The sequence below is a fragment of the Orcinus orca genome, chromosome X, assembly GCF_937001465.1.
Source record: "Orcinus orca chromosome X, mOrcOrc1.1, whole genome shotgun sequence".
Taxonomy (NCBI): Eukaryota; Metazoa; Chordata; class Mammalia; order Artiodactyla; family Delphinidae; genus Orcinus; species Orcinus orca.
The window spans coordinates 96,005,262-96,030,149 of record NC_064580.1 but is presented as its reverse complement, the minus strand read 5'-3'; the positions used below and the strand labels follow the sequence as shown (position 1 = coordinate 96,030,149).

Here is a 24,888-nt window from a genome sequence, read left to right as displayed (position 1 = left end):
GGTTCCCTCTCTGTACCTTCTCTAGCTCACTGCGCAGTTGGAGGTGCAACCTACATATAATAATTACAGGGCTGACAGCACCCAGTGTAATACGTGGTTTTTTTTCAGGGCTGGCGCTATGAGTAGGTAGTGTAATCAAGACAAAGATATAATAGTTGTTGAGTTCTTCTGATGTACCAAGCACTGTGCTAAATACTTTATATACATTAATTATCTCATTTAATCCTCAGAACAACTCTAGCAAGCAAATAATGCTATAATGCCCATGGTGGGGATGATGAATCAGAAGCAGAGAGAGCTCCAGCAGTATTACTGTGACTTCAGGGGGTGGAGAAAACTTCTTCGCTCCCCATAACACTTCTGGGTAGCTCCTACCTGACTTCCCATTATTAATAACCATTGGTTTTATCAAAATGCAAATCTCCCTGGAAGAGGTAATACAGTCAGCCTTCCCAACCCTTTACACTTCACTTGGAATGAACATATCACAGTCCCATTTCTGATTTCTGACAGCTGGCTTTGACAGGCAGAAAAATGGAGAGAGCAGGGACGTACTCAGTGAGGTGACAGACTTTGGGACATTTACTATCATATAATGCAATCAAGGGCCAGAGAGCTGGTCCTAGCTTCTGTTTCATTTCTGCTACCCTTCCTGACTAAGAACACCATCAGAACTTCCCATTCCTGTTCTCCAAGCTTTCTTTAAGCTCTGGACCAGACCATTCCTTCCCTTTGATATCTTTTTCTGCTTCATGAAAATCAGGTTATAAAACCTTTCCCTTAAAGCTCCTTTATATCATCACTTCCTCCAAGCAGCCTTCTTTGATTAAGATTAGATCTGTTTTCCTGAGGAACCAGAGCAAACTATTGACAAAGTTTCCAGTTCAGCCTGACCATTCTGTGTTTATCATCCGAGGACCACTGCCTGTTCCAATCTGTGTATTAATGAACTTTCACAAAGCCCACAAGCTGATTGGATAGACCTGATTTTTTAAAAATAAATTTATTTATTTTATTTATTTACTTTCGGCTGCATTGGGTCTTCATTGCTGTGCGCAGGCCCTCTCCAGCTGTAGAGAGCAGGAGCCACTCCCCGTTGCAGGTCACGGGCCTCTCACTGCCCTGGCCTCTCTTGCTGCGGAGCACGGGCTCTAGGCACGCGGGCTCAGTCGTTGTGGCTTGTGGGCTCTAGAGTGCAGGCTCAGCAGTTGTGGCGAACAGGCTTAGTTGCTCCGCGGCACGTGGGATCCTCCCAGACCAGGGCTCGAACCCGTGTCCCCTGCATTGGCAGGCGGATTCTCAACCACTGCGCCACCAGGGAAGCCCCCTGATATACTTTTTTTTTTGAAATTGATTTACAATGTTGTATTAGTTTCTGGTGTACAGCAAAGTGATTCAGTTATACATACATACATATTTTTTCATATTCTTTTCCATTATGGCTTATTACAAGATATTGTATATAGTTCCCTGTGCTATACAGTAGGTCCTTGCTGTTTATCCATTTTATATATAGTAGTTTGTATTTGCTAATCCCAAACTCCTAGTTTATCCCTCCCCAACCTTCCCCTTTGGTAACCATAAGTTTGTTTTCTATGTCTGTGAGTCTGTTTCTGTTTTGTAAATAAGTTCATTTGTGTCATATTTTAGATTCCACATATAAGTGATATCATATGGTATTTGTGGATAGAACTGGTTTTAATATAATCTGGTTGTCCCATGTAGTCAGAGTGTAAATCACCACCTTGTCTTCAGCCCTCAGTCCATTCCGTCTCCATTCCTCTTTTTAGGAAGTTTCCAAATTGGTGCTTCAGAGAAATCGGCTATCACCCACTCAAAGCAATGGAAAGGAGAGAGAAAAACTGACAAATCAATATTCTGTGTCCACTATTAGCTAAGCTTTTGATCTATGGTCCAGAAATCATGCCTGAATTGGTGTTTTCTTAATAGCTGCCTTCCCCGTGTTGCTGCCTAAACTAGCTGAGGGAGACAGAGAGAGAAAGAGAGAGAGAGAGAGACAGAGACAGAGACAGAGACAGAGAGACAGAGAGACAGAGAGACAGAGAGACAGAGAGAGAGAGGAGGCCGGAAAGAGAGGAAAGCGAAGAGAAGAGATGTCTAAAGAAAGTCTGCCTGTATGTCCCATTCTGCACCATCCTTAGCCCAAACCCCATCCCCTAAGTGAGAATGGGACTAGACAGTCGAAGGAGGCTCTGCGTTGGAAGGGAGCAGGTGGTTGGTTCTCCCAGTTCAGCCTGAGATTTAGGGACAGTCTTGTAGACCACATGCCCTCTGTTACATGTGCATAAGAACACCGTTTCCAACAATGCTTTCTCACCTTGACTTTAACCTCCACCCACACAAATATACACGCAGACTTCCACAGTTCTCGGGCTCTGTGTACCAAGTAGAGGTGGCTGAGCCTAGGAAGAGCATTTAAGTCTGCTTGTCCACATTCCTGACCCTTTTGCCCAGCCAGTACTGGCTTCCCTTCAGCAGTGTGTGTGTGCGTGTGCGTGTTGGTGTGTGTGTACTGCGGTGGTCGGTGGAGGGAAGGCAGGAGAAGAGAAGAGGAGGAGGAAGGAGGAAGCATCCCCCACTGGTTTAGGACCAGCTCCAAGAGTGGTCTAAGCCAGGGGTCTGCAAACGTTTTCTATACATGACCAGATAGTAAATATTTTCGGTTTTGTGAGCCATAGAGCTTCTGTCAGCTCTCCAACTCTGCCATTGTAACGTGAGCGCAGCCATAGACAATATGTAAATGAATGAGCAAGGATATGTTCCAATAAAACTTTACTTATAAAAACAGGTGGTGAGCTGGATTTGGCCTTTGGGCTGTAGTTTGCAGACTCCTGATCTAAACTAATGCGAACGCTGGAGATCATGAATGGACAACCATTGCCTAAGCCTCTGTTGAGTTGAGTGTCTTGCAGTTTCACAGGTCAACACCTCTGGTTACTATCCAGACACGGAAGTGGAAATCACGCTGGAGACGGATGCAGGGGATTAGGTCTAGTGTGGCCTGACCTCGAGACATATTCTGGTAGTGCTGTTTTATTTATTTATTTACTTTTAATTTTTTTTGCGGGGGGGCTGTGCCTCCTGGCTTGCAGGATCTTAGTTCCCCCACCAGGGACTGAATCCGGGCCCTCGACGGTGAAAGCACAGAGTCCTAACCCCTGGACCGCCAGGGAATTCCCTGGTAGTGCTGTTTTATTTTTATTTTTTTAATTTTTATTTAATTTAATTTTTATTTATTTATTTATTTTTGGCTGTGTTGGGTCTTCGTTGCTGCACACCGGCTTTCTCTAGTTGCAGCGAGCGGGGGCTACTCTTCGTTGTGTTTCACAGACTTCTCATTGCGGTGGCTTCTCTTGTTGTGGAGCATGAGCTCTAGGCGCGCAGGCTTCAGTAGCTGTGGCACACGGGCTCAGTAGATGTGGCACGCGGGCTTAGTTGCTCCGCGGCACGTGGGATCTTCCCGGACCAGAGCTCGAACCCGTAACCCCTGCATTGGCAGGCAGACTTTTAACCACTGGGCCACCAGGGAAGTCCCGGTAGTGCTGTCTTAAAACAGGAATCCTGATAGGAGCTTACTTTCTTTCTATTTCTTCTACTTCCTGAAAGTGTAATGTGTTTTTTGTTTGGGGAGGGGAGTAGAAGAAAGGAGGATGATGGGGAGGTTTTCAGTGACTTGAGGGTCTGATGAACTGGATTCCACTTAACTGAGGTCTGTCTGCCTCCCAATTAGCAGCAGCGCAAGCTTGCTCTCCAGTCAGGGCTTAGCACTACCAGGGCCGGTGGACTTGCCCATCCGTGTTCGAGTTTCACAAGTGGCTTGATCATAACTCTTGCCGGCCTAGAATATCCCTGGATCTCCATGCCCCTGGGTGGACTCTGTGACATGCTGGCAGTGCACTGTGCCCCAGAAGGTTTGAATGTGCTCAGGACCTGGTATGGCAAATAAGCCGTGCCAGCTGATTGGTAGGTAGCTGCTGTCTTTTGAGGGGGATTTTGAGGCTATATCTGTAGAAAATGGGAAGGTGAGTCTGCTTGATTAATGAGGGCTGCTGTGGGCATGAGAGGAGCAAGGGGAAACATAAGGGCACCAGCTCTGCTGCAGGTCTGGAGAACTGAAAACGGTATCTAGATATGCAGACTATTTGCTGAGTCCTATCTGTTAGTGCCTGGCTGGCTGGTGAGAAACATTCCTTCAAACATCTGAGTGAATCAAGTGGCTCATTGGGAAGATGGCCCGGTTAAGGCCTATATTTGTGGCCATCATCACCCACCATGCTGTCGTCTCCTGTAGTATAGTCTAGAGCACATGCCTGCTCAGGGTGTCCTGTGAGGAGGGTTGGTTCCCTTTACTGTGGACCATCTGTATTCATTGTGCCGGCACTGAAGGGTGCAGGCAGAGATGGGGAAGAGAGAGTCTTAATCACTAAGGTTAAGACTGATATGCAAATTAGCATCTAAACCATAAAGCAGATTGAAATACATCCTAGAAGAACAGATTAAGGAAAATGCTGTTGGAGCACAGAGGGATGAAATGAGCTTTAACCCATAGGAGATGGGATTGGGGCCTCAGAGACAGAGGGCATGGAAGTCCCTTTGGAGGAGTTAGCCTATGAACCAGGCCTTGAAGCTGAAGTCAATTTTAAGGTGTGGAGAAGATGTTGAGGAACTGCTTTCTTAAAGGTCTCCTGTCTGTGGTCCAGTGGTTCTCAATCTTATTTACACCCCAGCCTCCCTGAGGAATATGATGTGTCCCATCCATTCACCTGTCAAAATTTTCGAGCACCTCCAGCATGCCAGGTTGTGAGCCAGAGGCTGTGGTGGTGTGGCTTAGCCCCCCTCCTAAGGGACCATGCTTCTCAGTGGGAGAATCTCCACTCCAGTCTCCTATTCCGCCAACCCACCCTTCCCACTGCAACCACAGTCCGCCTGCTTGCTTTAGTTTCAATTTTTTTAGCATTTTATTTATTTTTAATAAGAAATACATGCAAATGATCCAAAAAATGCAAGAGAGTATAAATAAAAAGGAAGTTTTTTCCCCCCAAACCCTGTCTTGTCTAACCACTGTTAACTGTTCCTTATGTGCTCTGCAGGAGGGAGTCCAGATAAACACAAGCAAATAGGCAAAGACTTTTTTTTTTTTCTTTTTTTTGCGGTACGCGGGCCTCTCACTGCTGTGGCCTCTCCCGTTGCGGAGCACAGGCTCTGGACGCACAGGCTCAGCGGCCATGGCTCACGGGCCCAGCCGCTCCGCGGCATGTGGGATCTTCCCGGACCGGGGCACGAACCCGTGTCCCCTGCATCGGCAGGCGGACTCTCAACCACTGCGCCACCAGGGAAGCCCGGCAAAGACTTTTACAAATGGCAGCATATCATACACATTGTTCAGCATCTTGCTTTTTTCACAGAACTATGCATCTTGAAGATGCTTTCCATAAGCACATAAACGACTAGCCATTTTATAGCTGCATACTATTCCTTTGTATCGATTGCTGTGAATTATTTAACCCACCTCCTATTGACAGATATTTAGGTTTTCTGCAACCTTTTTTTTTTTTCCGCAATCTTTTGCTAATGAATGATTTTTACACATGTGGGAGTATGTTTGTAAGATAAATTCTTAAAAGTGGAATGGCTCTATCAAATGCTGTGGGCATCTGTAACTTTTATACATATCACCAAACTGCCCTCCATAGAGATATTGCAATCTACACACTCACCAGCACAGTGTATTGTCACACGTTTTCATATCCCTCAATCTGGTAGATGAAAAATGAGATCTCATTGCAATATTAAATTGCATTTCTCTTATTATAGCGACATTGGGAAACTTTTCATATGTTTAAGAGCCATTTGTGTTTCCTTTTCTGTAAACTGTTCACATCCATTGCCCATTTTTCTATTTGCTTAGTGGTCTTTTCTTTTCTTTTTAAATTATATTTTATTGAAATATAGTTGATGTACAATATTACATAAGTTACAGTTACAATATTACATATGTACAATATTTTTAAAATTTATTTCAATTTCCTATAACATTATATTTATTCTTTTTATACAGCATGTTCTTATTAGTTACCTACTTTATACATATTAGTTTATATATGTCAATCCCAGTCTCACAATTCATTCCACCATCAACCCCTCCACCCCACTTTCCCCACCTGGCGTCCACACGTCTCTTCACCACATCTGTGTCTCCAGCTCTGCCCTGCAAACTGGTTCACCTGCACCATTTTTCTAGATTCCACATATATGCGTTAATACAATATTTGTTTTTCCCTTTCTGACTTACTTCACTCTGTATAACAGTCTCTAAGACCATCCACGTCTCTACAAATGACCCAATTTCTTTCCTTTTTATGACTGAGTAGTATTCCATTGTATATATGTACCACATCTTTTTTATCCATTCGTCTGTCAATGGGCATTTAGGTTGCTCCCATGTCCTGGCTATTGTAAAGAGTGCTGCAATGTACACTGGGGTGCATGTGTCGTTTTGAATTGTGGTTTTCTCTGGGTATATGCCCAGTAGTGGGACTGCTGGGTCCTATGGTAGTTCTATTTGTAGTTTTTTAAGGAACTTCCATACTGTTCTCCATAGTGGCTGTATCAATTTACATTCCCCAAAACAGTGCAAGAGGGTTCCCTTTTCTCCACACCCTCTCCAGCATTTACTATTTGTAGATTTTTTGATGATGGCCATTTTGACCGGTGTGAGGTGATACCTCATTGTAGTTTTGATTTGCATTTCTCTAATGATTAGTGATGTTGAACATCCTTTCATGTGTTTGTTGGCAATCTGTGTATCTTCTTTGGAGAAATGTCTATTAATATCTTCTGCCCATTTTTGGATTGGGTTGTTTGTGTTTTTGATATTGAGCTGCATGAGCTGCTTGTAAATTTTGGAGATTAATCCTTTGTCAGTTGCTTCATTAGCAAATATTTTCTCCCATTCTGGGGGTTGTCTTTTCGTCTTGTTTATGGTTTCCTTTGCTGTGCAAAAGCTTTGAATTTTCATTAGGTCCCATTTGTTTATTTTTGTTTTTATTTCCATTTCTCTAGGAGGTGGGTCAGAAAGAATCTTGCTGTGATTTATGTCATGGAGTGTTCTGCCTATGTTTTCCTCTAAGAGTTTGATAGTGTCTGGCCTTACATTTAGGTCTTTAATCCATTTTGAGTTTATTTTTGTGTATGGTGTTAGGGAGTGTTCTAGTTTCATTCTTTTACATGTAGCTGTCCACTTTTCCCAGCACCCCTTATTGAAGAGGCTATCTTTTCTCCATTGTATATTCTTGCCTCCTTTGTCAAAAATAAGGTGACCATATGTGCATGGGTTTATCTCTGGGCTTTCTATCCTGTTCCATTGAACTATATTTCTGTTTTTGTGCCAGTACCATACTGTCTTGATTACTGTAGCTTTGTAGTATAGTCTGAAGTCCAGGAGCCTAATTCCTCCAGCTCCGTTTTTGTTTTTCAAGATTGCTTTGACTATTTGGGGTCTTTTGTGTCTCTGTGCAAATTTTAAGATTTTTTGTTCTAGCTCTGTAAAAAATGCCATTGGTAATTTGATAGGGGTTGCACTGAATATGTAGATTGCTTTGGGTAATATAGTCATTTTCATAATATTGATTCTTCCAATCCAAGAATATGGTATATCTCTCCATCTGTTTGTGTTATCTTTGATTTCTTTCATCAGTGTCTCAGAGTTTTCTGATTATAGATCTTTAACCTGCTTAGGTCAGTTTATTCCTAGGTATTTTATTCTTTTTGTTGCAATGGTGAATGGGATTGTTTCCTTAATTTCTCTTTCTGATCTTTCATTGTTAGTGTATAGGAATGCAAGAGACTTCTGTGCATTAATATTGTATCCTCCTACTTTACCAAATTCATTGATTAGCTCTAGTCATTTTCTGGTGACATCTTTATGGTTATCTATGTATAGTATCACGTCATCTTCAAACAGTGACAGTTTTACTTCTTTTCCAATTTGTATTCCTTTTATTTCTTTTTCTTCTCGGACTTCCAAATCCGTGTTAAATAATAGTGGCGAGGATGGCCATCCTTGTCTTTTTCCTGATCTTAGGGGAAATGCTTTCAGTTTTTTGCCATTGAGAATCATGTTTGCTGTGGGTTTGTTGTATATGGCCTTTATTATGTTGAGGTAGGTTCTCTCTATACCCACTTTCTGCAGAGTTATTATCATAAATGGGTGTTGAATTCTGTCCAAAGCTTTTTCTGCATCTATTGAGATGATCATATGGTTTTTATTCTTCAATTTGTTGATATGGTGTATCACATTGATTGATTTGTGTATATTGAAGAATCCTTGCATCCCTGGAATAAATCCCACTTGATCATGGTGTATGATCCTTTTAATGTGTTGTTGGATTCTGTTTCCTAGTATTTTGTTGAGAACTTTTGCATCTATATTCATCAGTGATATCGGTCTGCAATTTCCTTTTTTTGTAGTATCTTTGTCTGGTTTTGGTATCAGGGTGCTGGTGGCCTCATAGAATGAGTTGGGAGTGTTCCTTCTTCTGCCATATTTTGGAAGAGTTTGAGAAGGATGGGTGTTAGCTCTTCTCTTAATATTTGATAGAATTCACCTGTGAAGCCATCTGGTCCTGGGCTTTTGTTGGAAGATTTTTAATTCCGGTTTCAATTTCATTACTTATGATTGGTCTGTTCATATTTTCTATTTCTTCCTGGTTCATTCTTGGAAGGTTATACCTTTCTAAGAATTTGTCCTTTTCTACCAGGTTGTCCATTTTATTGGCATAGAGTTGCTTGTAGTACTCTCTTATAATGCTTTGCATTTCTGCCGTGTCCATTGTAACTTCTCCTTTTTCATTTCAATTTTATTGATTTGAATCCTCTCCCTCTTTGTTTTGATGAGTCTTGCTTAGGGTTTATCAATGTTGTTTATCTTCTCAAAGAACCAGCTTTTGGTTTTTTTGATCTTTGCTATTGCTTTCTTTGTTTCTATTTCATTTATTTCTGCTCTGATCTTTATGATTTCTCTCCTTCTACTAACTCTGGGTTTTGTTTGCTCTTCTTTCTCTAGTTCCTTTAGGTGTAAGGTAAGATAATTTATTTGAGATTTTTCTTGTTTCTTGAGGTAGGATTGTACTGCTATAAACTTCCCTCTTAGAACTGCTTTTGCTGAATCCCATAAGTTTTGGATCGTTGTGTTTTCATTGTCATTTGTCCCCTGGTATTTCCTGATTTCCTCTTCGATTTCTTCAGTGATCTCTTGGTTATTTAATAGCTTATTGTTTAGCCTCCACGTGTTTGTGATTTTTTGGTTTTTTGTTTGTTTGTTTTTGCAGCACACGGGACTCTCACTGTTGTGGCCTCTCCCGTTGCAGAGCACAGGGTCCGGACGCACAGGCTCAGCGGCCATGACTCACAGGCCTAGCCACTCTGTGGCATGTGGGATCTTCCCAGACTGGGGCACGAACCCGCATCCCCTGCATCAGCAGGCAGACTCTCAACCACTGCGCCACCAGGGAAGCCTGTGTTTGTGGGGGTTTTTTCCTGTAATTTATTTCTAATCTCATAGCATTGTGTTCGGAAAAGATGCTTGATATCATTTCAATTTTCTTAAATTTAATGAAGCTTGATCTGTGACCCAAGATGTGATCTATCTTGGAGAATGTTCCATGTGCACTTGAGAAGAAAGTGTAATCTGCTGTTGTCAGATGGAATGTCCTATAAATATCAATTAAATGTATCTGGTCTATTGTGTCATTTAAAGCTTGTGTTTCCTTATTAATTTTCTGTTGGGATGATCTGTCCATTGGTGTAAGTGAGGTGTTAAAGTCCCCCACTATTATTGTGTTATTGTCAATTTCTTCTTTTATAGCTGTTAGCATTTGCCTTATGTATTGGGGTGCTCCTATGTTGGGTGCATATATATATTTATAACTGTTATATCTTCTTCTTGGATTGATGCCTTGATCATTATGCAGTGTCCTTTCTTGTCTCTTGTAACATTCTTTGTTTTAAAGTCTATTTTATCTGACATGAGTATTGCTACTCCAGCTTTCTTTTGATTTCCATTTGCATGGAATATCTTTTTCCATCCCCTCACTTTCAGTCTGAATGTGTCCCTAGCTCTGAAATGGGTCTCTTGTAGACAGCATATATATGGGTCTTGTTTTTGTATCCATTCAGCAAGCCTGTGTCTTTTGCTTGGAGCATTTAATCTATTCACATTTAAGGTAATTATCAATATGTATGTTCCTATTACCATTTTCTTAATTGTTTTGGATTTGTTTTTGTAGGTCCTTTTCTTCTCTTGTGTTTCCCACTGAGAGAAGTTCCTTTGCATTTGTTGTAGAGCTGGTTTGCTGGTGCTGAGCTCTCTTAGCTTTTGCTTGTCTGTAAAGCTTTTGATTTTTCCATTGAATGAGATCCTTGCTGGGTAGAGTAATCTTGGTTGTAGGTTATTCCCTTTCATCACTTTAAATATATCGTGCCACTCCATTCTGGCTTGTAGAGTTTCTGCTGAGAAATCAGCTGTTAACCTTCTGGGAGTTCTCATGTATGTTATTTGTCATTTTTCCCTTGTTGCTTTGAATAATTTGTCTTTAATTTTTGTCAATTTGATTATTATGTGTATCGGTGTGTTTCTCCTCTGGTTTATCCTGCCTGGGACTCTCTGTGCTTCCTGGACTTGGGTGACTATTTCCTTTCCCATGTTAGGGAATTTTTCGAGTATTATCTCTTCCAATATTTTCTTGGGTACTTTCTCTCTCTCTTCTCCTTCTGAGACCCCTATAATGCAAATGCTGGTGCATTTAATGTTGTCCCAGAGGTCTCTTAGGCTGTCTTCATTTCTTTTCATTCTTTCTTCTTTATTCTGTTCCATGGTAGTGAATTCCACCTTTCTGTCTTCCAGGTCACTTATCCAGGTTCTTATTCCAGGTTCTTCTGCCTCAGTTATTCTGCTACTGATTCCTTGTAGTGTATTTTTCATTTCAGTTATTGTGTTGGTCATCTCTGTTTCTTTGTTCTTTAATTCTTCTAGGTGTTTGTTCTTTAATTCTTCTAGGTCTTTGTTAAACATTTAATGCATCTTCTTGATCTTTGTCTCCATTCATTTTCTGAGATCCTGGATCATCTTCACTATCATTATTCTGAATTCTTTTTCTGGAAGGTTACCTATCTATACTTCATTTAGTTGTTTTTCTGGGGTTTTATCTTGTTCCTTCATCTGGTACGTAGTCCTCTGCCTTCTCATTTTGTGTATCTTTCTGTGAATGTGTTTTTCAGTCCACAGACTGCAGGATTGTAGTTCTTCTAGCTTCTGCTGTCTGCCCTCTGTTGGATGAGACTATCTAAGAGGCTTGTGCAAGTTTTCTGATGGGAGGGACTGGTGGTGGGCAGAGCTCAGTAAAACTTTAGTCTGCTTGTCTGCTGATGGGTGGGACTAATTTCCCTCCCTGTTGTTTGTTTGGCCTGAGGTGACCCAGCCCTGGAAGATACAGGCTCTTTGGTGGGGCTAATGGTGGACTCTGTGAGGGCTCATGCCAAGGAGTACTTCCCAGACCTTCTGCTGCCAGTGTCCTTGTCCCTGCAGTGAGCCACAGCCACCCCCTCGCCTCTGCAGGAGACCCTCCAACACAAGCAGGTAGGTCTGGTTCAGTCTCCTATGGGGTCACTGCTCCTTCCCCTGTGTCCCGATGCACACACTACTTTGTGTGTGCCCTGCAAGTGTGGAATCTCTGTTTCCCCCAGTCCTGTCAAAGTCCTGTAATCAAATCCTGCTAGCCTTCAAAGTCTGATTCTCTGGGAATTCCTCCTCCCATTGCCAGACCCCAAGATTGGGAAGCCTGACGTGGGGCTCAGAACCTTCACCCCAGTGGGTGGACTTCTGTGGTATAATTGTTCTCCAGTTTGTGAGTCACCCACCCAGCAGTTATGGGATTTGATTTTATTGTGATTGCGCCCCTCCTACCATCTCGTTGCGGCTTCTCCTTTGTCTTTGGATGTGGGGTATCTTTTTTGGTAAGTTCCAGTGTCTTCCTGTTGATGATTGTTCAGCAGTTAGTTGTGATTCTGGTGTTCTCTCAAGAGGGAGTGAATGCACGTCCTTCTACTCCACCGTCTTGAGCCAATCTGTGTACAATATTATACACTGTCTTTTCTTTATTAATTTGCAACAGTTCTTTATATAGTAAGGAAATGAACTCTTTGGATGTAAATTGCAAATATTTTTTTCACAGGTTAAAGATCCTTCATTTTAGTTGTGATATGTATGATTTCTCCCATTTCTCAGTCAGAACAGGTATAGCAAGGTGACTTTTTTTGAGGATCTTTTCCTGCTTCAATATGGTATACATTCTAGGGACATTTCTTCCCTCCTTGCCCTACCGCTTATATTCTGGATCCTATTGTTGCTATTCCTTGCTAAAATATTTCCTGGTTAGTGATTATCTGCCTTTTCAATTCAAGGAGACTTTCAGAATCTGATTAAAGCTCTGTACCCAACGCCCAGAAATACACTCACATTTAACACACCCACGAGTTTGCATTTACTTTCAGGGAGTTCACGGTCCTTCTGAAACATAGTGTTTCTTGAAGTGTTGCCTAAGGACAACCTGTATAGCAATCTCTTGAGAGCCTTGTTTAAAATACAGTCTTCTGCGTACCACTCTAGGGTGAAGGAATCAGATTCTTTGCAAGTGGATGGGGACATGGAATTTGCATGTAAACACATTCTGGTAATTTCGATGCACACTAAAGCATCCCACAGCCTAGGGACATCCATGGATCCTGGTTAAGAACCCCTGGTTGAAGTCTCAGTCCCCAACTAGAGTACAGTTGTCCCTCTGTATCCACAGTTTCTGCATCCACCTATTCAACCAAATGCAGATCGAAAATATTCGGGAAAAAAATTCCAGAAATTTCCAAAAAGAAAAATTTGGATTTGCCATGCACTGGCAACTATTTAAACAGCATTTACATTGTATTGGGTATTATAAATAATCTAGAGAAGATTTGACGTATACAGGAGGATATGCAGAGGTTATATGCAATACTCTGCAATTTTATACAAGGGACTTGAGCATCTGCAGATTTTGCTATCCACAGGAGTGCTGGAGCCAATCCCCCTCGGATACTGAGGGACGACTATATCTGAATTCTGATAGGAAAATTTGAAAGAGGAAAAATCCTCAAGATTCAAGACTCAAATGAAGCTCTAAAGGAGGAGTGACTGATGGGGAAAATGATACTTTTGTGCAGAGGTCTCTCATATTGTACCATGTGGTCAGTCAATTATAATAGCATCCCACTGTGTGTGTGTGTGTGTGTGTGTGTGTGTGTGTGTGTGTGTGTGTGTGTGTGTAGAGAGAGAGAGAGAGGAAGAATCACACCTGGAATTCTTTATCTTTTTTGATATGTAGATAAAGAATGACCTTTTCAATATTTCTCCCTCTTTTTCCCTCTCTCCTCCCCCTTCTCTCTCTTTCTCTTTTCTTTTATTAAAGTACCACCAGGGACTTCCCTGGTGGTCCGGTGGCTAAGACGCTGCACTCCCAATGCAGGGGGCCCAGGTTCCATCCCTGGTCAGAGAACTAGATCCCACATACCGCACCTAAGAGCCCGCATGATCCCGCCTGCTGCAATGAAGATCCCATGTGCCACACTAATACTCAGCACAGCCAAATAAATAAATAAATACTTTTTAAAAAAAGAATTAAAGTACAAACAAAGCACACCCTTACCCCAGGAGGAGAAGGTGCTGGTGAAGGGGGAAGTAAGTGCTTCCTGTACAAAGCAGGCTTTAGTAGAGGCCTGAGTCTTGCTGGAACAGGCCACGGGTAAGGGTGATTTGACTAGCATTTGACTTTTTCACAGAAAAGTGTGCTAAGAGGAAACAGTTACTTGGTTGTCACTGGGGCCCCAGGGCCATTCTCCTGGTACTTTCTCCTCCTGTAGGCAGCCTCCCCCAGGGACCCAATGGCCTCCTTTGTTGATCAATGTCTGCTTCTTCCCAAGAAATATATATTATGTTCTGACTACTCTCTTAGAACAGTGTCTTTTAATTGTATGTGCCTCTATCTGGATGAAAGCACCAAATACACAATTTGCATAGAGTTCCGGGGGTCAGTGAAGTCCCTGAAGCCCATCCAAGAGCTCCCAAAGCACTACTTCCCAAACTCTAGCCCAGGACAGCTGAGAATCTGTGTTACTCGGGAGCTTGTTAGAAATCCCTGGGCCCACACCTCACTCCACACCTAGTGAACAAGAAAATCTGGGGCTTCTGCCTGGTCCAGCTCTCCAGGTGGTTCTGATACATACTAAAGTGTGGGACCCACTGAGTCAGAGGTAAGAAATCTGCCCGAGGATCCCTTCCTGTGTTGACTGGTGGGGGGGTGCAGTCTTTCAGTTCCCATGGGAGTCTTCTCCGAGGGAAATCAGTGAGCCCAGGGGAATGCAAGGCACTGGGGGCCATCACAAGGACCTCACATGCTAATCTCCAAGAAATGAGGCGAACTCACCGATTTTGTTTTATTCCCAGATCAGGCTGTATCGGGGAGCATGCTGAGAGGCCAGGTCTCCTTGGGAGATGAGAAAATGGAATAGTCCAGCCTAAGAGCTCTTCAATGATTCTCTTTATAGATACAGTCTATCTCAGCCCTCTCTACTGTAAACATGGGCTTGGAAATTGAGGTGGACAACCGCCTGCTGCTAAGTGAGGAGAAGAGGCTCAGGTGAACCAAAGCCCGGGTAATAACAGAGTGTCTGGCCATGGCAGTCTGCCTAGCTTCCGGCAGCCTGAGAGTGGGAGAGGGCGGGGGCAGGGAGGCACGCTCTCCCCAGCTCCACTGCCCAGGTGTAGCACCCCCAGCTCCCTCAATGCAGCTCAGAGAGAGGCTGCTCTCTGGGGAGCTGTCTGACTTTCCAGGGCAGCCTCCCTGCCCCAGCCCTCCCTGCTACCTTCCAGCTAATAAGAAGTCTTTGAGGAGCTGGGAAAGGCAGCCCTCCTGGAGGGCGGCACGTGCTCCTCCTGTCAGATGTCTGGAAGAACCACAGCACGGGGAGGGAGGGAGGGATGTGCAGGCTGCTTAGAATGCACACAGAAGATGGAAGATTCCACCGGACAGCCATTGCCGAGTCTTGCTGCAAGAGAAGTGTTACTGACTCCAAGCTCGCTCTGCTCGCCACACGACAGGCCAATAAATTGGAGATGAGGTGTTGAGGCAAGGAGTATGACTTTATTTGGAAAGCCGGCAGATGGAGAAGATGGCGGACTAGTGCCTTAAAAGAACCATCTTATCGGGGTCTAGATGCCAGTTTCTTTGATAGAATCAGAGAGGGAAGTAAAGTAAAAAGGCAAAATAGAGAGGGAGAGGCAGCGAGGAAGTAAAGTAAAAAGGGCAATCAGTCTTGCAAAACATCTGGAATGGCCAGCCTTGGTGAGGGCATGTGTTCATTTCAGCCATTTACAGGTGGGCAGGGTCAGATTGTCTCCCTGTAAGCTGAACGAAGGCACTTTAGTTCAACATTCAGGCAGAGGGGCAGGGTTCCCTGTATCAGGCCATTATGTACGATTATAATAACAAAAGCAATGAAAAGCAAAGGTTAAGGTCAAAGAAACAGATCCAACATGGATTCCGATTTAGCTCTTCCCTGTTATGGAAGCACATCGATGTTTGTTTCATGGAACAATGATGTACTTCCAGGTGGTCCCCTTTGCTGTGGGGTTTTGCTCTGCCATCCGGAACCCAACTCAGCTCTCAGTCCCAAGAAGAACCATTGGGTTCCAACGGAACCAACCAAGGATAAATAAACAAGCGCAAAAGACTGATTCCCAAACTCGACCTCTGACTTATGAAGTATCAGTGACGGTTGTATCTGCAGCGGACATAAGTTCCCTGCTTAATGTGGTTTGGGCTGGGGGGCTAATTCCTCCCAGCTCCCAACTCTCAAAAGTCTCACAATGGGCTCTGCCGTTGTGTCTAAAATCTTCACCATCTGAGGTGCTTCTGTGCATTAGGGGGATGCATTCTCAACAGGAGTGATATCACCCCCTAGGGGAAAAAAAATTGGTTCTTGGGTGGGGGGAACACTGGTCCAGGGGAAAGGTAAAGAACTTCCAAGCCCAGGGCCAGATCTGGTTCTTGGCCTGCTGTTTCTCTGGTCATTGCTATAGGAAGCCAGAAAATAACGTTTTCCTAGGAGACTGCCCTAGCTGAGTCATTTGGAAGGAAGCAGTAGGTTGAAAGATGAAGAGCAGTTGAAGATTTGTGACTAATAACTTAATTGGAATTTCAAAGGCTGAAGCCTAAATCCTAAATTATTTTCAAAAAGCAGCTTATCTTGCTCACACTCACCTCAGAATTCTCAGAATTTATAGTGTCTCCTGACTCGAATTAGATGAGGGTGCTCTAAATCAGAGAAGGGCCCTGAATGATCTTTGTTGTGGGTCGGTGACGTCAGATGACAAAAGACCTCCCCACCACTTGGTTGAGGCATGGATCTCCTCACCGAATGTTCTTTACTCCTGATGCCTTAACTGATGCGTGGCTTCCTGAGCGGGCCTCTCTCGTGAAAGTGGGGTAGGTGTCCTCCTTGTTCCAAAGTGCTGCTTCCAGACCATTCCTCCTTCAACCTCAGGTCAAAACCTCTACTGCTTTGAAGCTCCTTCAAGCCAGCAATACCACATTTCCCCCTTGTGAACCATGGTCATCTGCTAAAGTTCCCATCATTCAGTGAATACATAGGCACCTACCTCTCCGTCTTCCTCTCCATCCCAAGTCCTGCCATCTCTCTGGACCTCCATTCAGCCCTTCAAAAATTCAGTCTATGTTCTCCTTACAGCAAAGAAATCTTTTTAAGACCTAAATTGGGGCTTCCGTGGTGGCTCAGTGTTTAAGAATCCGCCTGCCAATGCAGGGGACATGGGTTTGTTCCCTGGTCCGGGAAGATCCCACATGCCGCGGAGCAACTAAGCCCGTGCACCACGACTACTGAGCCTGCGCTCTAGAGCCCGTGAGCCACAACTACTGAAGCCCACGAGCCTAGAGCACGAACTCTGCAGCAAGAGAAGCCACCGCAATGAGAAGCCCTCTCACTGCAACGAAGAGTAGCCCCCGCTCGCCGCAACTAGAGAAAGCCTGCGCGCAGCAACGAAGATCCAACTCAGGCAAAAATAAATAAATAAATAATAAATAAAATAAAAACTAAATTTGATCCTGTCCCCCATTTGCCTAAACCCTCCAGCGGCTTCCCATTGCTCTTAGGATGAAGTCCACATTTCTCACTGTGCATGGATTACAAGGCCCTGCGTGATTGGTTCCCACCTACTTCTGTTCTCTCTTCTTGCGTTTTCTCACTCTGCCGTAGCCACATGAACTCACCAAGCTCATTCCCTAACGTTCCTTACATTTACTTGTCCCTCTGCCTGGCAAGTTTTTCTCCCACATTTTTGCATGGATAACTACTTCTCATCCATCCAGTTCACAGCTGAAATGTCGCTTCAGAGAGGTATTCCATGGCTACCCGATCTAAACATAACCCCCTACCTCCACCCCACCTACTTGCTCTCTTCTACATTATCCTATTTTATTATTTTCATAGCACATACCATGTTCTTAAATGATCGTCTGTTTGTTTTTGTCTGTCTCCCGTCAACTTGAAGGTGTTAAGAAAAAAGGCTTTTGTCTGCCTCAATTCACTGCTGAATCTCGAGCACTTAGAATAGCGCCCTGTACAGAGTAGGTGTTGTAGGCAACCTCTCAAATGGCTCCCATGACCCCCACCTCCTCTTATTCACACCCTTGTGTAATCCTCTCCCCTTCCAGAAGCAGAGGTGACCGATGTCACTTCAGAGATGAGATTACAAAAGATTGTGGCTTCTTTCTTGAACGCCCTCTCACTCTTTTGCTTACTGACTCTGAGGGAAGCCAGCTACCATGTTGGGGGCTGCTCTACGGAAAGACTCACACAGTAAGGAACTCATACCTCTGGTCAACAGCCAGAGAGGGCCCAAGGCCTGTCAGCAGACATCTGAGTGAGCTTGGAGGGGAATTGGAAGTGGATGTTTCCCCAGTCAAGCCTTGAGATGTAGCCCTGGTCAACACCTTGATAGCAACCTGGTGAGAGATGCTGAGACAGAGACATCTAACTAAGCCACACTCAGATTCCTGATTCACAGACAATGTGAGATAACAAACGTTTGTGGTTTTAAGCCTCTAGATTTGGGAGTAATTTATTGCACAGAAATAACTAGCTAATACAGTAGATCTTTAATAAAGCAAATACCTATTGACTTAGTGAAGTCTTGGTGACTTGCACATGCATGTGATTTTCTCACCCTCAATGATCCTGCCTTTCATCCCACTTTAGCCACTTACTGTCTTGGCCACACCCGTGTCCTTGGTCATCATCCAGAATTGTTCCACCTCTGAAATCATAAGACATTCCACCCTACAACCACACACTTCCATCCTTTCACCTCATGTACTCCCAGTACAGTGACTCCGTACACAGACACCATGTCACAGATTGGTTTCCCCAGGAAGCAAACTCTCAGAGGGAGTTTAGTGTGCAAGATGTTTTTTAAGAAGTGCCCTTGGCAGGACAGGAATAAAGACGCAGATGTAGAGAACAGACTTGAGGACACGGGGAGGGGGAAGGGTAAGCTGGGACGAAGTGAGAGAATGGCATGGACATATAGACACTACCAAATGTAAAATAGATAGCTAGTGGGAAGCAGCCGCATAGCACAGGGAGATCAGCTCGGTGCTTTGTGACCACCTGGGGGGGGGGATAGGGAGGGTGGGAGGGAGACGCAAGAGGAAGGGGATATGGCGATGTAGGTATACGTATAGCTGATTCACTTTGTTATACAGCAGAAACTAACACACCATTGTAAAGCAATTATACTCCAATAAAGATGTTTAAAAAAAAAAAAAAGAAGTGCCCTTGGGATTAATACCTGTAGAAAGGAGGAGAAAGAAGCAGAATTGGGCAGAATTTGGGATGTAATACAGGCCTAGTGACTGTATTGGTCAATCCCATAGGGAAGTTCTGAAACTACCATGGTCCTTAAGTGTTGTTCTGAGTTGGGCCAAGATGACCAGGCCTTTAATTCATGTCTTGGTCAGTCATTGAAAGTGGGCCACTGGGGAAGGGGTGTGACTTCTTTATGTAAGGCAGCTATCTCTCTGCAGCTATGAAGTAATCCTTGAAGGCCCTGGCAGCACAGCTGAAGGCATTCCCAACAACTGAGGCAACAAGACTTTTGTTGAAAGGTGGTCTGGGTGGTACATCACAGTGTGTATCACACTTCAATCTACCAGCCTCCTTCCTGTCCTCATTTCTTTCCTTACTCAGCTTATATGCCATTGTTCATCACTCCAATTATACTCAAGTAAGTACTCTCAAATGCTCGTTCCATTGTCTTTCTGTGTTACCTGCTCAGGCAAAACCTCCAGTCTTAAGTGAATTCAAGTAATCTTTCCCATTCCTGCACCTGAGTTGCTGAACATAGATAGAGAAAATCAAATAATGTGAGATATCACCACACACCTGTTTGAATGGCTATTATCAAGAAGACCAGTGTTGGCTAGGATGTGGAGAAAAGGAAACCCTAGCGCACTATTGGTGGGAGAGTAAATTGGTTCAGTCACTATGGAAAACAGTATGCAGGTTCCTCAAAAAATTAAAAATAGAACTACCATATGATCCAGCAATCCCACTTCTGGGTATATATCCAAAGAAAATGAAATCACTATCTCAGAGAGATATCTGCACCCCCATGTTCATTGCAGCACTATGCACAATAGTCAAGATATGGAAATAACCTAAGTGTTCATCGATGGATAAACGGATAAAGAAATTGTGGTGCATTTATATATAATGGAATATTATTGGGCCATAAAAAGAAGGAAATCCTGTCTTTTGTGACAACATGGATGGGCCTTGAGGGCATTATGCTAAGTGAAATAAGTCAGACAGAGGAAGACAAACACTGTAGGATCTCATCTATATGTGGAATCTAAAGAATAACAAAGCTCAAATTCGTAGAAATGGAAAGTAGAATGGTGGATGCCGGGGTGAAGAGGTAGGAGGGGAAAAAGGGATCTACTGGTCAAAGGGTACAAACGCCCAGTTAGAAAATAAATAAGTTCTGGAGATCGAATACACAGCATGGTGACTATAGTTAACAATAATGTATTATATACTTGAAAGTTGCCAAGAGAGTATAGGTGTGTTAGCTAACTTTATTGTGGTAATCATTTTGCAACATATATGTGTATCAAATCATCATGTTGTACACCTTAAACTTACACAATGTTTTTGGTTTTGCTTTTTTATATTCCACATAAAAGAGGTCATATGGTATGTCTCTTTCTTTGTCTGGCTTGTTTCCCTTAACATAATGCCCTCAAGGTCCATCCATCCTGTCACAAATGTAAAGATTTCATTCTTTTTTTCTGGCCAAATTCTGTTATGTATGTGTATGTGTGTATATATATAATGAAAACATCATTTTATATATATATATATATATATCAAGTATCATCTATCAGTGGACATTTGGGTTGTTTTCATACATTGCCTATTATAAATAATGTTGCAATGAACACGAGGGTGCATGTAACTTTTCAAGTTAGTAGTTTCATTCTCTTGGAATAATACCCAGAAGTGGAATTACTGGATCATATGGTAGTTCTTTTTTTTTTTTGGCCGCTCCATGTGCCCCCTGCAATGGAAGGGTGGAGTCTTAACCACTGGAGAGCCAGGGAAGTCCCACATATGGTAGTTCTATTTTATTTATTTATTTATTTATTCTTGGCTGCGTTGGGTCTTCGTTGTTGCGTGCAGGCTTTCTCTAGTTGCGGCGATCATGGGCTACTCTTCGTTGCGGTGCGCGGGCTTCTCATTGCGGTGGTTTCTCTTGTTGCGGAGCACGGGCTCTAGGCGTGCGGGCTTCAGTAGTTGTGGCACGTGGGCTCAGCAGTTGTGGCTCGCGGGGTCTAGAGCGCAGGCTCAGTAGCTGTGGCGCACGGGCTTAGTTGCTCTGCGGCATGTGGGATCTTCCTGGAAAAGGCCTTGAACCCAAGTCCCCTGCATTGGCAGGCGGATTCTTAACCACCGTGGCACCAGGGAAGTCCCTGGTAGTTCTACTTTTAATGTTTTGGGAAACATCCATACTTTTTTCCATATAGGCTGCACCAATTTACATTCCAACCAACTGTGCACAAGAGTACCCTGTTCTCCACATCCTCACCAACACTTGTTATTTCTTGTCTTTTTGCTAATAGCCATCCTAACAGGTGTGAGGTGACAGCTCCTTGTGGTTTTGATTTTCATTTCCCTGATGATTAATGATGTTGAGCACCTTTTCATGTACCTGTTGGCCATCTGTATGTCTTCTCTGGAAACATATCTGTTCAATTCCTCTGTCCATTTTTCAGTCAGATTTTTTTTTTTTTGCTATTGAGTTCTATGAGTTCTTTATATATTTTAGATATTAACCCCTTATCAGACATATGATTTTCAAATATTTTCTCCCATTCCATAGGTTGTCTTTTCATTTTGTGAAGTACACAAAGTTATATATCAATTATATCTCAATAAAGCTGGGGAAAAAAGAAGTTTGGGAAATGTTAAAAGAAAAAAAAGAGACATCAACCAATTGCAATGTATAGATCTTATTTTTCCTGATTCAAAATACTTAAAAAGGGAATTCCCTGGCTGTCTAGTGGTTAGGGCTCCGCGATTCCACTGCAGGGGGCATGGGCTCGATCCCTGGTCAGGGAGCTAAGATCCCACATGCTGTTCAGTATGGCCCAAAATAAATAAATAAATAAAGTTTGCTTAAAAAAACCTATTTAAAAAACACACAAATTAATAATATGTACCCTGGATATTTAATGATATTAAGGAATTTCTGTTAATGTTTTTAGTGAGATGATGGTATAGTTATTTTTTAAGGAGTTCTTATCTTACAGAGATACACAGTGAAATAATTATAGTTGATATAATTTTATATATATATATATATATATATATATATATATATATATAAAATGATATAATGACTGGGATTTGCTTCAAAATGATACCAAGGGAGTGGAACATTAAGGGAAACAAGATTGTCCTTGAGTTGATAATGTCTTAATCTGGATGATGAATAAATTGGGTTCATTGTACTATTCTTTCAACTTCTGTAACTGTTTGAAATATCCCATAGATAAAGTGACAAAAGTTGGAGGAGGAGGCATTCCATGGCTCAGAATGTGAGCTCTAGAGTCACATGGCCTGACTTCATGTACTTTCTCTGCCTTTAACACTTATGTGTCTTGAGGCAAGTGAATGGTCAAGATAGAAGGGACCTTGAATGACAGAGGCTCCGCCATCTTGTAATACCACCATAGCAACATATGGTCTCTGAAGATGCTGCAGAAGGGGAAGAAAAGGCATGAGGGATTTATGAGATGTTTTTAAGAACCAGGCCTAGAAATGGCTTACATCATTTCTGTGCATATTATGTTGGTCAGAAGCCAGTCACATGGTCTTAGCCTAATTAGAAGGGAAGATGGGAAATGTATGTCCAGGAAGAGGAAGATGAAACTGATGAAACATGCTTTGTGCCACGAAAAGTTACTTAACTTCCTGTGCTTTAGTTTACTCCTCTGTAGAATGGGGATGATAATGATAACATGTATCTCACAGGATTACTCTAAGTATTCAATGAGTTAATATATGTAAATCTCTCAGACCAAGGCCTAACCCAGAGTAAGTTCTTAATTTTATGTATATATGTATTTATCTAAAAATAGGCCTTGACACATCGGGAAGATTATTATCAGCCAAAGACAGGGATTGGTGAAGCAGTCTATTTCACAAACATAGGGGACAGCATCAGCCAAAAAGCAAAAGGAAAGCACGGGGTGTGTTCAGGAAATAATGAGTATGTGGTGTGCAGAGGAGGATGGGGGACATATCTGGAATGGCTGGTTGGGGATTGATCATGGAGGGCCTCAAATGCCTAAATTTACCAGGCAATAGACCACCAGTGAAAAAATGGTGGCAGTCAGATGACAAAATATCATAGAATCATCTAGAATTATAACACTGGAAGGATTACTAGGTAACATATAGTCCAATCTTCTCATTTTACAGAGAATATAATTAAGACAAAGAGAGGATTAAATGACTCATCCAATGTGACAGAACTTGCTGATGGCATGGCTGAAATGAGTTCAGCCTCCTTAACTCCCCAGCCTCTGGTTTTCCACCATACTTGGCTCCTCTTAACAATTGTAAGAGACTTTAGGAAGATGAATTTGTCAGGTTCTCATCTCAAGTGACTATGGGCAAGTTACTTCATCTCTGGATCACAGTTTCCTTTTCTGTAAAATGTAGGTTGTGCCACACAATCTATAAGGTGCCACTTCTAGCTCTAAAATTAGATTTAAATTAGAGTCGAGAAAGTTTGGAACCAGTTCTTTTGATAGTCTAAGACAGAGATTGATACTTGTCCCCTAGTATCAGTTCTCCTTCCTTCATATAGAGCACACAATTTTAAACTGAGAATATGGCTGCTAGAATAAATTTTATATCTCCAGCCTCCCTTGGAGCTATAAGTGGCTATGTGACTAAGCTCTGGCCAGTGGGCTATAATCTATGTTTTGGTGGTGAATACAACTTTCAGGAAGTATCCTTCAGTGGGGAATACTTCTGTCTTTCCTTCTTCCTCCTGGCAGGAATGCAGACATGACAGATGGAGCTGGAGCAGCCATCTTGAATCATGATACGTCATTGGCCCTTGTATGGAAGCTGTGTGTTGAGAAATGTAGAACTACATGGTGAAAGAACTCTGGATGCCAGTGATCATGGAGCCTTCACTAACTCTGGACTTCCTATGTTTACATTCAAAAGAAATAAATACCTACCTTGTTTAACCCACTGTCATTTTGGGCATTCTGTTACTTGCAGCTGAACCTATATTATAACTGATACAGGAGATAACTGATGTACCAGATTAGACTGAGAATCTGAACTATCAATAGGCTGGCAGCAGTGACTCTACGAAAGCACAAGTGAGTTGATGTTTATTCCAAGGTTTTGAGCCTGAATGACTAATATCAGAAATAATGAAGTGGGAGGAAGAGATGGTTTTAGAGGAAAGATCAAGAGATCACATGAACATTGCCCAGATGACACCAAATGCAGGCTCTCAGAGACACTTGAATGGGGAGGAACTCAGCCTTCTCCTGAAGACTCCCCCAGTTACTTCTGTGAGTCTCCCTGAGCATTTCACTTTATTCTTAGAAACATGTCCTCTCATGTCCTTTCACTCTAGCTTCCTTATCAAAGCCCCTTATTATTGCTTCTGGCCCCATGAGAACACTCTGGACCATGCACAGCTGTCCTCTGCTGATGGCCATGCTGAATGGCACTGTTGTCTGTAGCAGAGAGGTAGGAGGCAGGGGGTGGAGGCTAGTCTTTCCTCAACTTTGTGACTCACTTTGTCACCTGCCAGGAAGAGCATCCTTTATGCCAAGAATCACACAAAGTACACAGCTTTTCCAACACCTGGTTCTAATCGGACTCAAAACCAATCTCTTTGGAACCACTAGGGCACAGACCCAGTAGCTTCAGTGAACAGACTCTAAGATGGCCCTTAATAATCCCTATCTCTCGGACTTCCCTGGTGGTGCAGTGGTTGAGAGTCCGCCTGACGATGCAGGGGACGCGGATTCGTGCCCTGGTCCGGGAAGATCCCACATGCCGCGGAGTGGCTGGGCCCGTGAGCCATGGCCGCTGAGCCTGCGCGTCCGGAACTTGTGCTCTGCAGAGGGAGAGGCCACAACAGTGAGAGGCCCACGTACCGCAAAA

At 43.0% G+C, this 24,888-nt stretch overlaps 1 long non-coding RNA gene across 1 annotated transcript; it reads left to right on the top strand.

Annotated features, from left to right (window-relative positions):
- Window positions 1-23,948, top strand: LOC117197305 (uncharacterized). The gene is made up of 4 exons (XR_004477875.2): window positions 1-434; window positions 2,934-3,043; window positions 11,490-11,656; window positions 23,754-23,948. It is a non-coding gene; the product is annotated as an uncharacterized LOC117197305 (long non-coding RNA).
- The last annotated feature ends 940 nt before the right edge of the window (window positions 23,949-24,888 follow it).